The 15,011-nt window shown below is 35.1% G+C and overlaps 1 protein-coding gene and 1 long non-coding RNA gene across 5 annotated transcripts in view; one reads left to right on the forward strand and one right to left on the reverse strand.

Moving 5' to 3' along the window:
* Positions 1-6,476, reverse strand: part of LOC136837774 (glycine receptor subunit alpha-3-like) — a 154,471-nt gene extending 147,995 nt beyond the window's left edge. For 3 of the 4 annotated variants that reach the window (XM_067102706.1, XM_067102705.1, XM_067102704.1), the window contains exon 1: positions 6,279-6,436. The gene's annotated coding sequence lies outside the window, so the exon portion shown is untranslated. Of the gene's footprint in view, positions 1-6,278 lie in introns of all 4 variants that reach the window. The other variant, XM_067102703.1, reaches the window with a different exon arrangement.
* LOC136837775 (uncharacterized) overlaps positions 1-14,427 on the forward strand; it is a 117,024-nt gene extending 102,597 nt beyond the window's left edge. The window contains exon 4 of the long non-coding RNA XR_010852763.1: positions 12,849-14,427. This is a non-coding gene — a long non-coding RNA (uncharacterized lncRNA). The remainder of the gene's footprint in view (positions 1-12,848) is intronic.
* Positions 14,428-15,011: the final 584 nt, after the last annotated feature.

Genomic DNA, 15,011 nt, shown 5'->3' on the forward strand with positions numbered 1-15,011 from the left:
AGACGTTCCCCTGTTCCCGCCAACTCAATCCCAGGGTATGTTCAGTGTACAGATTGTATGTCGCGTGTCTCTTTATTGCTGTACAGTACATGGTTTCTTTTTATTAGCATGTTTGCGCCGTCGACAGTTAGTGGCCTTGTGGAAGGAAATCAATACGATGTTTGTTTGGTTACACTCCGTACAGTAATGCTGTTGTACATCAAGGATATTGCTGCAGTGAGTTATTAGGTTCTGATGGAAAAGAAAGGAGGATATATTCTAGAAAGCCTTATACTCGTATTATTAAAAGGTTCCATATGTTTCTGTATGGTTCTGTATATTTCTTTCCTTATCTGGAATTATTTGGTATTTGCACGATGCAATCCTTTGTCGCCACTCTTATATATATATTTTTTTTTGTAATTGTTAGTATGCATGAGCAAATGACCGTTTTGTTCTTAAGTATAAACTGTGAATATTACTGCTAATGCACAGTACGCTTGACAGTATACTGTATACATGCAAATATGAAAATCATCAAAACATCTGGTATTCCAAGTGTTTTTATGAATCTAGAAATTAACACATCTTTTTTTATGCAACTGATAGCCGATCAAGTCTATGAAGATTAATTCATCTCAAACTAAACTATGCAAAAAAAAAAATTAAATTGAGGTACTCAGGTACGATTGTCTCCAAGGGTGGATCATCAGAATACGAATTTGAGCAGAAAGTGAGACAAGCAGGGAAAGGAATTAGAATATTCAGACCAGAGAAGTGACTGGAGTAGAAACCATTGACCATTATATTACCCTGTCCAGACAGCGGGTTGGACTGATAAAGGAAGGCATGATAGGAGTAGAGCATTATTAAGAACAATTGAATAGAGAAGGAGCAGAGGAAAATCAGGATGATCTAATAAGGAAACTGTCACAGGGCAGACGTTTGTAGAGAGCTTTCATCGGGACCCTATTTTTTTAGCTTCATTCGTGTTTCATCAGAACATCTGCTTTATCAGCGCCTAGATGCTGAGCTCTCTCTCTCTCTCTCGTTTTCAATAATTTGATATTTAAAGTCGAATGGCGATTAAGTTGCATGACAGTTTTATGCATTCGTGTTTTTAGACGTTTATTAAGCGCGTGTACCGAGAAAGAGACAGACAGACAGAGTCAGAAAGCACACATTCACTACTGCCACCTTAAACGCCAAGTCTCCAGTTTCATTTATTCACATCTTAAGCATAGTTTTTATAAATGACAGTATTTTCGATTGTAGAGAAGACCTACTTGACACATATCTAAGCCAAATCTTTTTGTGATATAAGACTTCATGAATACATCCTTATTAACTCATAAGATGTCTGCGTATGCAGTGGGTTTCATGTAACGATGTACGTTACTTCAAAATAACAAAATACTCACAATTGAAAAGGCAATGAGAGTGATAACTGCAACATTACAGTGTTCATTAAAAGGAAAAGCCTTCGTTACCTTATGTCTCTACGCTTTGTTGACGCAGTGCGGTGCAGCTACCTATAAGGTGTTTAGGTTTTTTCATTTCATTTATTTGTTTGGGCTGTTTCCTGTTAAACAGATCTTTATTTGTTTGTTTGTTTATTTTATTTATTATGTAAGACTTGTGGGAGAACATGGTCAACGAATCGAACGGTGAAGATTAAGATTTGCCTTTAGGGACACTTTCGCATTCCTATAATCTCTCTCTCTCTCTCTCTCTCTCTCTCTCTCTCTCTCTCTCTCTCTCTCTCTCTCTCTCTCTCTCTCTAATAATATAATATATATATATATATATATATATATATATATATATATATATATATATATATATATATATATATATATAACATATAATATATATATATATATATATATATATATATATAATATATATATATATATATATATATATATATATATATATATATATATATATATATATATATATATATATATATATACACACAAATGTTTTATATATACACACATACACACAAATAGGAACCCCAACAACGCCCTCCCCTGAGAATAGTAAAAAGTTCTATATCCCAGAACGTTTATAAGTTAATTTATAGTGAAAAGGGCACGATAATCAAGTTAGCAAGACGTGACACGCACACACACTTACACACGAGGTAAGACTTTCTTATATATATTTTATCATTTTGCACATTTCAAAGAGTTTTGCAAAAATCAGTTAAAAATTTGTCTATTAAGATTTTTTTGTAAGATCTGTCATCAACAAAGGGTCAGTCCATATCTCAGCAGGTAACTCATTTTTTTACATATTATGCACTGACTTATAGTTCACCGTGAATCGAAAGGAAAGCTAAGCAAATAGAAAACTGCATCTTGGTGTAAGTATGCACTCTGCTTAATCTTTAAGTTAAATGTGCATAAATTTTCTATGTGTTTCTTTGTGATTTTAATGGAACGGCTGCCTGCTGGTCTGAAAGCTATGACGCATAAAACTCAGCTTCTCAATTCCTTTTTCCATATTAATATTTTTTTTATTTTTACTCTAGCAGAACAATCATTTTTATTGTTTTCACGATGCGATATTAGCTGGTCCGCTGGTATAACGGTTAATGTCGTGGCATGTCACTCAGATGTCACGGGTTCGCGTCTCCCCCAGGGCGATGAAAAATCACTGGCTTTTGTATCATGATCGGTTACGGCTGCAGTGTGGGGTCTGCGGTGGGAGGCTGAAACCAACATTCTTCAGAAGCTTGAATTTCAAGTTAATGGCCCCTTTGGTGTGCTCGTTCCATGTGAATAGGTTTCATCTACTAAAATAATAATAATAATAATAATAATAATAATAATAATAAATAATAATAATAATAATAATAATGATCAAATGAAATTATTGATTTTGTCATTTAGAGAAAAAGAAAATCAGACTGGTACTTGTTGAATATTTGTGTATCAAAATTTTACGATAAGTTTCTTTTTACTTAGATTCCCATTTCAGAATAAGCACTTCGGCAAATAATTTAAGTATACAATATCATATTTATATATATATATATATATATATATATATATATATATATATATATATATATATATATATATATATATATATTAATATTGTTTAAAATACGAGACACTTCTGTCGACGAAGGAAGGATAAACAAACATGCACTCGGCGCTTAGTGGTTTTAAGTAAATACGAGGAGTCAGGAAGAGTAAACAACGTAAATAATAAAAAAAAAGAAGGCATATAATCGCGTGAGCTGTGCCAAACAGTATACGAAATAAACATTAAAGATTTTTAGGTCATGAAAGACAAGGAATGGTTTGGAATATGAAGGCATGAAACAATTCACCTTGTATTTTGATAAGTTATGTATAATTTTATCTGTTTATCTATTAATTTATTCATTTATATTTTTTTCTAATAACTGATCTCTTCTTTCTGTATTTCCTACTGTCTTCTGTAACTCCTTTCAAATGAACACCATATTCTTTGGAGGCTTGAATTTCCAGTCAGTAGTCCCTGTAGGCTTGTTCCGTATGAATATAGTTTATCTTCTGAATAATAATAATAATAATAATAAATAGAAAGTATGGTCGAGGGAAGATGAAAACGATAAAAAAAGTAAATGGAAGAAAAAGGGTGACGCCGTTATGGAATAAGGGGGAAAGACATCGGATCATCACAGTGACAGGGCACAGGTATTTTATTCAACTGGCATCACAGCATCAATGGTCATCGAAGCCTACGTGGTACAGGAACCTTCTCGAAGGATTACAACTGCCTGTGTTGTTGTAAAGCCAGTATATCCTTAGTATAAGAATCTTGTAGCAATACTCATTAAAAAAAAACTGTCTGGCGTATCAAAAGTTGAATAGATTTACTAGTCTCTCTAAATTTACAGACAGCATATCCCTCACTATAAGATCCTTTAGCAATACTCATTTAAAAAAAAAAAAAAGCTGTCTGACATATCATAAAGTTGAATAGATTTACTAGTCCTTTTAAATTCAAAGGCAGCATATCCATCACTATAAGACCCTTGTAGCAATATTTATTTAAAAAAAAAGAAAGCTGTCTTACGTATCATAAAGTTGAATAGATTTACTACTCTTTTAAAATTTAAAGACAGCATATCCCTCACTATAAAATCCTTGAAACAATACTCATTTAAAAAAAAAAGTCTGATGTATCATAAAGTTGAATAGATTTACTAGTCTTTTAAAATTTAAAGACAATATATCCCTCACTATAAGACCCTTGTACCACTACTCATTTAAAAAAATCTGACGTTTCATATAGTTGAATAGATTTACTAGTCTTTTAAAATTTAAAGACAGCTTATCCCTCAATATAAGACCCTTGCACCAATACTCATTTTTAAAAAATATGACGTATCATAAAGTTCAATAGATTTACTAGTCTCTTTAAATTTAAAGACAGCAAATCCATCACTATAAGATCCTTGCAGCAATACTCATTTAAAAAAAAGTCTGACGTATCATAAAGTTGAATAGATTTACCTAGTCTTTTAAAATTTAAAGACAGCATATCACTCACTATAAGATCCTTGTAGCAATGCTTATTAAAAAAATGTTTGAGGTATCACAAAGTTGGATAGATTTACTAGTCTTTTAAAATTTAAAGACAGCATATCATAAATTTGGATAGTTTTACTAGTCCTTTTAAAATGTAAAAACAGCACATCCCCCACTATAAGATCCTTGAAATAATGCTCATTTAAAAAAAAAGTTTCAGGTATCATAAAGTTGGATAGTTTTACTAGTCTTTTAAAATTTAAAAACAGCATATCCCTCAATATAAGATCCTTGAAATAATACTCATTTTAAAAAAAATGTTTGAGGTCTCATGAAGTTGGATAGTTTTACTAGTCTTTTAAAATTTAAAAACAGCATATTCCTCACTATAAGATCCTTCTGGTAAAAGTCATTAGATAACTGTAGAAGTTACCCTATGTTGAATAGATTTAGTAGTCTTTTTTAAATTTGTAAAAGAAAAATCCTGTCGTCGTTAGCAACAGATGGAAGGAAAGCCGCAGAAAAGAAAAAGCAATGGAAAAATAAATAACAGTAAGTTTAATTGTAAATTATATAAAAATGTACGTGATGTATATGAAACGGAGAAAACCTTACAGAGAGAAAAAAAATAACTGATAGGAATAAACTGAGAGACGCCGAGGACCATGGGTCATCTCATAATTTTAGAGAAGATTGGACGTGTTCCTGGCTACTTTATATCGAGGCTTGTTACAGAGCACAGATACACCGATAACATAGTTTATAAAAAGTATTTGCATGCTCATATGTGAGCATTTACATACTTCCTATGCTTAGTATTGGCCGGTGAGGACTGTCTCGGCGTAAAGTTACTTTTTTTTGTCCTAAGTAACATGAAAAGTAGCATCACGCGAAGCTTCCGTGACGGTAAACTTTTACTTTCATTGCATCGTTATTATAAGATAAAGTTATGTTAAATATCATGCTATCCCTTCTGAGACTGTTTTACTCTCTCTCTCTCTCTCTCTCTCTCTCTCTCTCTCTCTCTCTCTCTCTCTCTCTCTCTCTGAACAAGCCTACCATTCAGTTTTAACAGAAGTACAAATTACTAATGATATTTCATGCTAACCTGTCGGAGACTGTTTTACTCTCTCTCTTTCTGTCTGAACAAACCCTACCATTCAGTTTTAACAGAAGTACAAATACTAATGATATTTCATGCTATCCTTTCCGAGACTCTCTCTCTCTCTCTCTCTCTCTCTCTCTCTCTCTCTCTCTCTCTCTCTCTCTCTCTCTCTCTCTCTCTCTCTCTGAACAAATCCTACCATTCAGTTTTAAGAGACGTACAAATTATTAATGATATTTCTGGATACATGGACTGTCATGTGTAGCTAAATTATGAGTCTACTGAATCGAATTACTTAAATTGCAAATTTTAATTTTTCGTCGTTAATGTTTATGACTGAGGACTAAAAGTATTCCGAGCAAGGGCAAAAATGTGTTTATTCTTTGAATGTCAAAAGTCATTGGCATGGTATATTTTTTTTTCATCGTCATGACTTCCTTTTTTTATATTCGTATTTTGTTATGAGCTGGTATATTTCATAGTTTGAAGGAATGGATTACTGCTGATTAGTTTTCTTAAAATTCTTACCTTATCTTTGCCTTGCACACATCTTTCTAGTATTTAGGAAAAATATAACAAACTCGCTTTGTAACGAAATGAAACAACTTCTCTAAACGACAGAACAACTCACAAATAAAGCAAAAATCACAGAAACTCCTTGCCTTGTTTTGCTATTATGCAAACAGCCGGTGAGGGCCACAGAAGCAAACTAGGTACGACGATCCTGAAACAAAAAAATACGAGTAATTTCCACACGTGTCACTGGTTCCGAGAGCAGGCAGCGTGCACGACCCGTCCTCACGAACGGCGCTGACACACTGAGGTGAAGTGTATAATATGGCCCTTCCTGTGTGAATCTTGAACCGCCTTCGGTCGGCCAGAAAGAATTCACTGATAGATCTTCTTCTGTAGCTGTCGCGGGAGTTGGCTAATATTAGTCTTGCCAGGTTCACCCACTGCAGTGACGTTAGAGGATATATTTTTTTATAATTGACTGGAAGGTAATTATAATCAGGCTGCAATGCGCGGTGTCATTGTCCAGTGTAATATCCATTTGGTGCCAAATTGTTATTACTTCAGTTAAGGACATTGGCAGTCAAATCAAGTTCTTTGTTTTGATGGCTGGTTTCTCTAGGAAGCGCGTTGTTTTGGAGATGTTTTCTGTATTGAAGGGGAGCGATTAAATGTTTTCTGTGATTAATAACAGCAAGAAAATATGGTACACTCGGCAAGAAAAGTGAGGATACATTTTTCATTAGATTTCGTTCATCGAATTTTAATTTTTTTCTTACAGAAAACACGTAATCTCAGTAAATTTACTCTAGAATATGAAAATAAAATGCAAAATTATATCATATATGTTAAAATCTAAAACAAAACGTTCAGATACTAAAACACCATGCATGTCCGAAGTAATCAGAATTTCTCAGATGACTTCGTTCTGAGATCTAAAAGATAGTGTATGGATATCTCGGTGTAGTACTGTTTTTATCAGAACGGCAATATTTACTGGTTTTCCGTTATGAACAGGCTTATTATTGCATCATCATACGAGGTAAGGATAATTTCTTTAATTTTTACAGATTCATATTTGTATTTCACAGTGTTGAAGGTCAGCTGGAATTAATGGCAGTAAATGTGACAGCTAGGACAGGTTGACCCAATCTATTTAAATCCACAAGAGCGTTCTCTATGATGTGCGGAGTACCGCGTTAACTTCGGCGGGAAAACACAAGTAACTGGATGTTTCGTAACGTTGCCATAGTCTCTAGTCTCTCTCTCTCTCTCTCTCTCTCTCTCTCTCTCTCTCTCTCTCTCTCTCTCTCTCTCTCTCTCTCTCTCTCTCTCTCTCTCCATTGCTAAAACATACTGTACAAATATAGTATTGCTCAATCTCTAAAGTAATAATGAAATGAGTAGCTCTACATGTAGGCCTAGAGCTTACACAACAGCAACTCTCTCTCTCTCTCTCTCTCTCTCTCTCTCTCTCTCTCTCTCTCTCTCTCTCTCTCTCTCTCTCTCTCTCTCTCTCTCTCTCTCTCTCAAAACATACTATACAAATATAGTAACGCTCAATCTCTAAAAGAAAAAATAATGAAATGAGTGACTCTACATATAGGCCTAGGCTTACACAAGCAACAGCAACTCTCTCTCTCTCTCTCTCTCTCTCTCTCTCTCTCTCTCTCTCTCTCTCTCATAACATTGCATTCGTTCCTTTATTTTTCCCCAAGTTTTTCGCTGGACATTGCTCAAATTTAACTCTTGATTTCATTATGGAAGATCGCGTTTCCGATTATGCAAGCATTCCGTTCATTGTGGTGTCATAAATTCATATGTGCAAGGTTACTTCATGGGTTATGTGGAAAAATGTTTATTTTTGCTCAGAACTGTCGCTGCAAATTACAACTTGAACGAATACTGCACAGCTTACTACTGCATTAAGTATCAATGATTTCAGAACCGTAGAATATGATTGAAAGTTATAGGAGGTCAAGCAAAAAACAAACACAATAAGACTGAAGCTCCTCCCCTTTCTAAAGTTGCTAGATGCCTCATCATTTAGCAATATATGTCGAAGATTAAAAAATACTATATCCTCACTTTTCTTGCCAGTGTACATAAATAAATAAGCATTCTAAAAATACAGTAATTTTACTTGCTATCATAAAAACAAAACACATAAAGTCTTGTGTATGTATATACATACATGTTGCATATATATATACACACATATATATATATATTTATATATATTATATATACATATATGTATATATTATATATACTGTATAATTATATACATTATATATTTATATATATCAGTATATATACATGTAGATATATATATATATATATATATATATATATATATATATATATATATATATATATATATATATATACATATATATATATATATATATATATATATATATATATATATATATAATATACATATATATATAGTGTATGTATGCATGTACGTATGAATAATCTTATTTTTCTGATGAGCAGGAATAACATAAAAGGGGTCATTGAAGTGGTCACAAGCAATGCCAAAAAGTCTGTCAGTCAAATTATCTTCCACTATAATTCGTTTTATCCTCTTCCTGAATTCTTATCAACATACCTTTCCTCCAAGATGGGCAACTGGCTCTGTTCTATTCCACTTACAGTTAAGCAATTTTTTTTTTGTAGCCAGAGTTTGTATCTAGTTATAGCTTCTACCTTGAACAGAAAATGAATATAAATATTGAAAGAGAAATTCAAGTTGCAACACGATGATACCAAATCTCTCTCTCTCTCTCTCTCTCTCTCTCTCTCTCTCTCTCTCTCTCTCTCTCTCTCTCTCTCTCTCTCTCTCTCTCTCTATTTGACGAAGCACTAAGAGAGTTTGATAAGGAATACAAAACAAATAAAGGAAATGCCAAAGACAGAAATAAAAGCCTAACCCAGACAGCTGGATAATCATGAGTGGAAAGAAGAGTCAGAAAATTGTGAGTTTATATACAAGAAATGGAAATGAGAAATTATATAACAAACATTAGGACTATAATTTTGCATCAGTAATATTTTTCAGATCAAGATCTTATACATTAAAACTGAATATCATAAAGAAACTTGCAAGATGAAATGTCATCTGTACATAAATATTTTCACATAAATATATTTTTTCACATAAATCTGCAATTTATGTGACAATATACTATAAGATCTTCATCTTGTTCTACTTTGGCCACGAATATAGAAAAGACACGTGAAGAAATTACAATATGATATGAATATAGTATGAAGTGGGAAGAAATGAAACACTGAGAAAAGTATAGTTAGTGAACATGATGTCGAAACAAAACGTAAATATTACACCATATACGGAGATGAAGACAAAAAAAAAAACCAAAGCGAGAAACACCTAAGCTAGAAAAACGCCACACGAGTAACTGAGTAGCCGTTACAAAGGCACAGCCTCCACTCTGAACCTAAATTTCAAAAGACGTAAACACCGAGTCTATTTTACATTTTGAAACCGTATAGGTAAGTGCTTAAAAGTTGTTTTGACGGTGTTTTGACTTTTAATTGTACAAGAATTTAGGGTAGAACTTTCCTAATCTAATCCATCTAAAGATGAGTAGAGGTAGAACAAGCCGCCTCCCCCCCCAACATCCCAGCGTTAAAGAGCTGTTAATCAGCTCAGTGGTTTGGTAAAACTAAGCTATACTTAACTTTTCGCCAACAAAATTTGAAATGTCATCAGAAACTTAAGCTAGTGCAGCCGAATTCTGTCAAATACGGTAAGTTATGCTTAGCTTTTAGGCTTAAAGAAAGTTATCTGTAGTTAGTATGGTCTCAATTAGATTTATCTTTGTAGAAGCATTAAGCATAGTCAGACTAGCTTACTGATTCTGCTTATGCTAGGCGTAGCGTTTTGTGTCTGTGTGCGAGACCATAGCATTTCTGCAATACTTTTATTTTTAGTCAGATACATAAACCATACATTCTCATTTTCTTGAGTGATTACTGGGTGAGGTAATTGTTCAGGAGAGGGCCGCACCCGAATTTTTAGGTTTAACGACGAAAAACGGCAAGAAACCATCAGATTGGTGTTGCACAATGCATAGAAACATGAGGAAACTCTTTAAAAACAAGAAACTATCACTTACTCTTACACATATAATCTAACCTAAATCTACTACTACAATTATAGGGGACCCCAGTGAACAGGGTTTTGGGTGGGGAAGAGGATAAAATGATTTGTAGGGCACTAGCTAACCTAACACAACCACCTAACCTAACCTAGGGCGCCGTATCCCTACCTAGACCTAGCAGGAGGCTTTGCCCCCCTGCGACCCCCCCTTAAGGGCACTACCTATCACAACCATCATTATCTCACTCACATACCACTATTTACACACATTGCTACACATTCTAGTAAAAAAATATTGAATATCACTAATATCTTCATGCGGCCCTCTCCTGAACATTTACCCTGGGTGACCCCACTAAGAAAATGGGCTTTGTGTGGGATGGGGGAAATAAAAGAAAAGTGTAAAGCGTCTGTCATAAAGTTATGAAATGCATAAGTTAACCTATGCAAATTGGTAACATTTAACTGTAAACCATTAGCCTTGAAAATACAATATTTCCATGTTTTAATGAGCACTTTGAATGTTTCTGCCGTTCTTTTTTGTTAGTGAATGACCTAACCTAATCTAGGGTACGAGGTCCTTACCACGGTACATGGTAGCCTATTAGACTAGTTTGAAAACGTTCCATAAACTTATCTTAATCTGAGTGAGAACTGTCAGTAGGATTAATGTCCTTGTATTTAATAATAAGGTAGGCTATTAGAGTGGGGTTCACGGTCTAAAAGTACTCATTTGCAAACAAAACGAACATCAGGAATGTTCAAAGCACACACTAAAACATAAGAAAACTATATTTAGGTCCAAAATGCAATAATGGTTTAAAAGAAAATTATACCCTCAAATCTAACCTAGCCTGTAGTGGTGGGTCCTTACTTATCTTCAGTGCTATGGGTGTTCTTGCAACAAACTTCTTTTTCTGGGACGTGAGTGTTCTCATGCCTCTGACCCCACTCTTCATCCTATGGGTTTGACGGGTTTGACCCATTAACCCTGACTTCCTTGTACCTGCCAATACCGGGCAGGCACTTCAGAGTGTAGGGGTTTCATTACAGTTTATGACACTGGGATAGTGATCATGGACATGTGTGAAATCTCTTCTGTCCTGATTGTTCGTGCCAAGCAACAACCATAAGTCTGTTATTTTAGCTCCTTGTGGTTGCCCTGTTTACTGTGCTTGCAAGAAATATCGTTCTTGGTTACACGGTCATTTAGCATGTTTTTCTGGTGTGGGGCTAATCAGCTTGCTGCTCAGTTCTCAACACAGTTGGGGCAGCTTTTGTCATGGCCATGGTTGTAGAACATAGTTGACGTCATCCATACAGACAGTATGATCTATCACCACGGCATCCGTGCATCATGCATGCCGAGTGTCGCTCATGTCTGATGCCAATCCAACCCTGTTACTAAGCATGTGAGTACTTGATACTGTATTGTCTTTAGGTGTCCTTTACTGACTCTTCCCTTTTACCAGGCCATTGATCCATACTTGGGCTATTTTGTCATGTGATTTTTGGTATATGAGCAAGGTCACTTGAATATTATCTGTAAGTTGCTGACTCAGTAACTGACCTATGTGATTGGGAGGGGGTGATTACTCTTTTCTGTTTTTACCTTGGGCTTTAGAAGACCTCCCATTGTGCAGTTTTCTGTTCTTGCATTGCATTGGGACTCCATGCTAGTCATCACCTACTTGAGATGTGATTATGATGTCCTGGGTTCTGAGGATTCCCTCTATTCCTTTGATGATCCTGCCCCTGTACTGTAGAGGGATCTTCTCAGTCACTTCATCTGACTCCCTGTGAGTCATAATGATTGGAGTTAATAGACAGGTGGGACTTCAGGAAACTAGTTATTCTCAGAGAAGCCAGGTCAACCTTGAAGCACCCTGAAGATTTGCTCTTATTGGTGTTTCTGTGTTGTGAAGGAGGAAGAAAGGCTTTTCCCTGCATTGCCAGGGTATTTTCTCATACCTTTAGCAACCTACTGGCTTCTGTCATGTACAGACTTGTGAGAGGAAACCTCTCTCATTGAAGAGCAAGTGATCTGTTTCTTCAGAAGGACATCTCTCTCTTTTTCTGGCATGTTCCTTGCTTCAGCTGAATACAGAAGGTTTGCCAGACCTTGTTCTTCCATTCTACCACTGATGATTGAGATCCTTTTCTTTCATGGTAAGGGTGATCTTGGTATCCACATCGCCCATCCAGACAATTAAGGGATTTTGTTGGCTTGCTCTCTGCTCAGATCAGCTTAAAAATTCAGTATGTCCTTACCAGGAGTAGGCTCCCTTCTCTCAAGAAAAATAACCTGGTAATCTGCCCAATGATGAAGTTACCAGAAGGCCTTCTCATATGCTTGTTGTTAGATCTGTGAGGAGACAAAAGCATAAAGTTGCTAAGAAGGGGTTATATTTTAGCTGGGTACAATGACATAAATGGTAAGAATTTACCTAGAATATGATGTAGTGTATGGACATTTCTCCAAAATGTGTGCTCCTACAGTTGATCTGTATGTAATTGTTTTAAAATGTGAAGTGTTTGTAGATGGTAAATAAAACATGGTAACTCTTAACATTTCCTTTCTTTTCAGAGCCGTTCTCCATCGATGCAAATAGAATTATAAAACAGAGGCCCACAGCAGCTTTCTTTGCAAAACATGAATGACGTCACTGTTGTAGATCAGGCTTTAGTAGAAAGGAGGAAGGGGGAAAAACCAACTCACAATGCCAAGTTTGTAAAACCCTCTCAAAGGGGAGCTGTAAACAATAACAAGTTCAAGTGCTCTGTGTGTCACAAGGAGTTCAAGCATAGAGGCGTTTATAATAGACATCTGATTACACACAGTAAAGAAAAGCCATATGTGTGTGAGGTGTGTGGAAAGGGGTTTTCACGAAAGCATCATTTAGTCAATCACCATGTGGTCCACATGTCTTCTGAAGAACGTGCAAAGCTGAGGAAATATCCATGTGAAGAGTGTGGGAAAATGTTCACAAGAAAAGAATACTTAAAACAGCATTCTCATTCTACAGAAAAAATCAAAGTGTATGAATGTCCATGGTGTTGCAAGTCATTTGTGCTTAAATCAAGTCTCATTCGACACATGGCTTGCCACAAAAGTAAAAACATTAAGTGTGATATGTGTGACAAGTATTTTTTCCGTCTTGATGTTTTAAGAGAACACCAAGAAACGCATAAGTCAGAAAAAAAGGAAACCTGTGAACAATGTGGAATGTCATTTAATTTAAAGTCATACTTAAATAAACACTTGCTGTTTCATTCACAAAAAGGGAAATATTCTTGCACCATCTGTTGTAAGGAATTTGCACAGAAATCTGATCTGAATCGTCACAGAGGTATCCATTCAAGGACATTACAAAGTTGTAAACATTGTGGAAAGTCTTCATCCAATAACAGTATGGAGCGGCATGTACGCAGTTGCCTGAAAAATCCTGCAAACGAAAAGGTTAAAGCTCGTCGCTGTCGAAAACAACGTGATAACAAACATGCTACAAGTGTTGGCAAAGTGAATTCTTGTAAAGTAATTACATTAGATGATTATTCAGGTGAAGTATTTATATTAGATGATTATTCAGCTGACAGTAGCAGCTGTGCCATTGAAGACAAGTTTAGTTCTGTTAAAGTTAATACAGTTAATGGTAAAAATGCACACAACAGAACCTGTACTTATTCGGAACGTGTTCCATTTGTATTCTTTGGATTCAATCTGAAACATACTCAACACAGGTCAGTTTTATGATATGGGCCTATTATTTTGATCAGATACTGCCAGCACATGCTTGTGAACCATTGCATTTCATGATAATATTGTACTACAGTGTTATGTGAATGTTGAATAATTCTGAAATTTTGGGATGAATGTATTTTGTTATAAACACATAGCTGTGTGTTTGTTTTTAGTTCTTATGGATGTTCACTTTTTGAAGTGTGTGTTTGTTTTTAATTCTTATGGATGTTCACTTTTTGTAGTGAAAAAAAGTCAGTAGAAAGTGCATGCAGTAGCTTTGGTATATTTCCCAGTTTCATTTTCAATGCAATTTATTTTTCAAAACCTTGTAAGGGATGTCAGGCCAGTTGCAGATATATGCTCAGCTAGCTCAAATTTCTGATTTGTATAAAAAAACTAAACAAATAAAGACCATGTGCTGAAATGTTTGTTTCTTAACAACCTGATTACTTTCAATTTAGCCTATTTATGCATCACAATGACTTCCCAGATACAGTACTTAAAATCCAGGAGCATAAAGAGAAATCCTTAGTTGAACCTCCATTTGGTTAGTGCATGCACAAGCAGTCCCTTAATCCTACATGGAAAATGGTCTTACTTCTTATGTGCCGGATAACTGAGGAACAGCTAACAATTTTCCTAAGTGTTTAGCCTTTTGGGATTGCTCTTCATCTTCATTCTTATTTCATCTCCATCTGCTTTATTTATTTCATGGTTTTTATTCTCTTGATTGAATGAGCGTTTGTATTTCTGAACAACAAACCTTCGTCATTTATTTAACCTTCAGCAAAAGCTGTTTCATTTGCTGAAGCTTGTTAAGGTAGTTAGGTGTAAGGCAAGCGAGGGAGAAGGGTATCCACCCCTAACTCCCCTTTATTAATAACTTTGCCTTTCATTTTGACCTTGTTTGTGATTATGATTAGAATGGTGATGGCTTATACCCCTTAGCAGGAGGTATGGTCAAAGTAGGTATTCAGTGTGTAGCAAGGTGTATGGATTTAGGCCCTA

The sequence above is a fragment of the Macrobrachium rosenbergii genome, chromosome 59 (genome assembly GCF_040412425.1).
Source record: "Macrobrachium rosenbergii isolate ZJJX-2024 chromosome 59, ASM4041242v1, whole genome shotgun sequence".
Taxonomy (NCBI): domain Eukaryota; kingdom Metazoa; phylum Arthropoda; class Malacostraca; order Decapoda; family Palaemonidae; genus Macrobrachium; species Macrobrachium rosenbergii.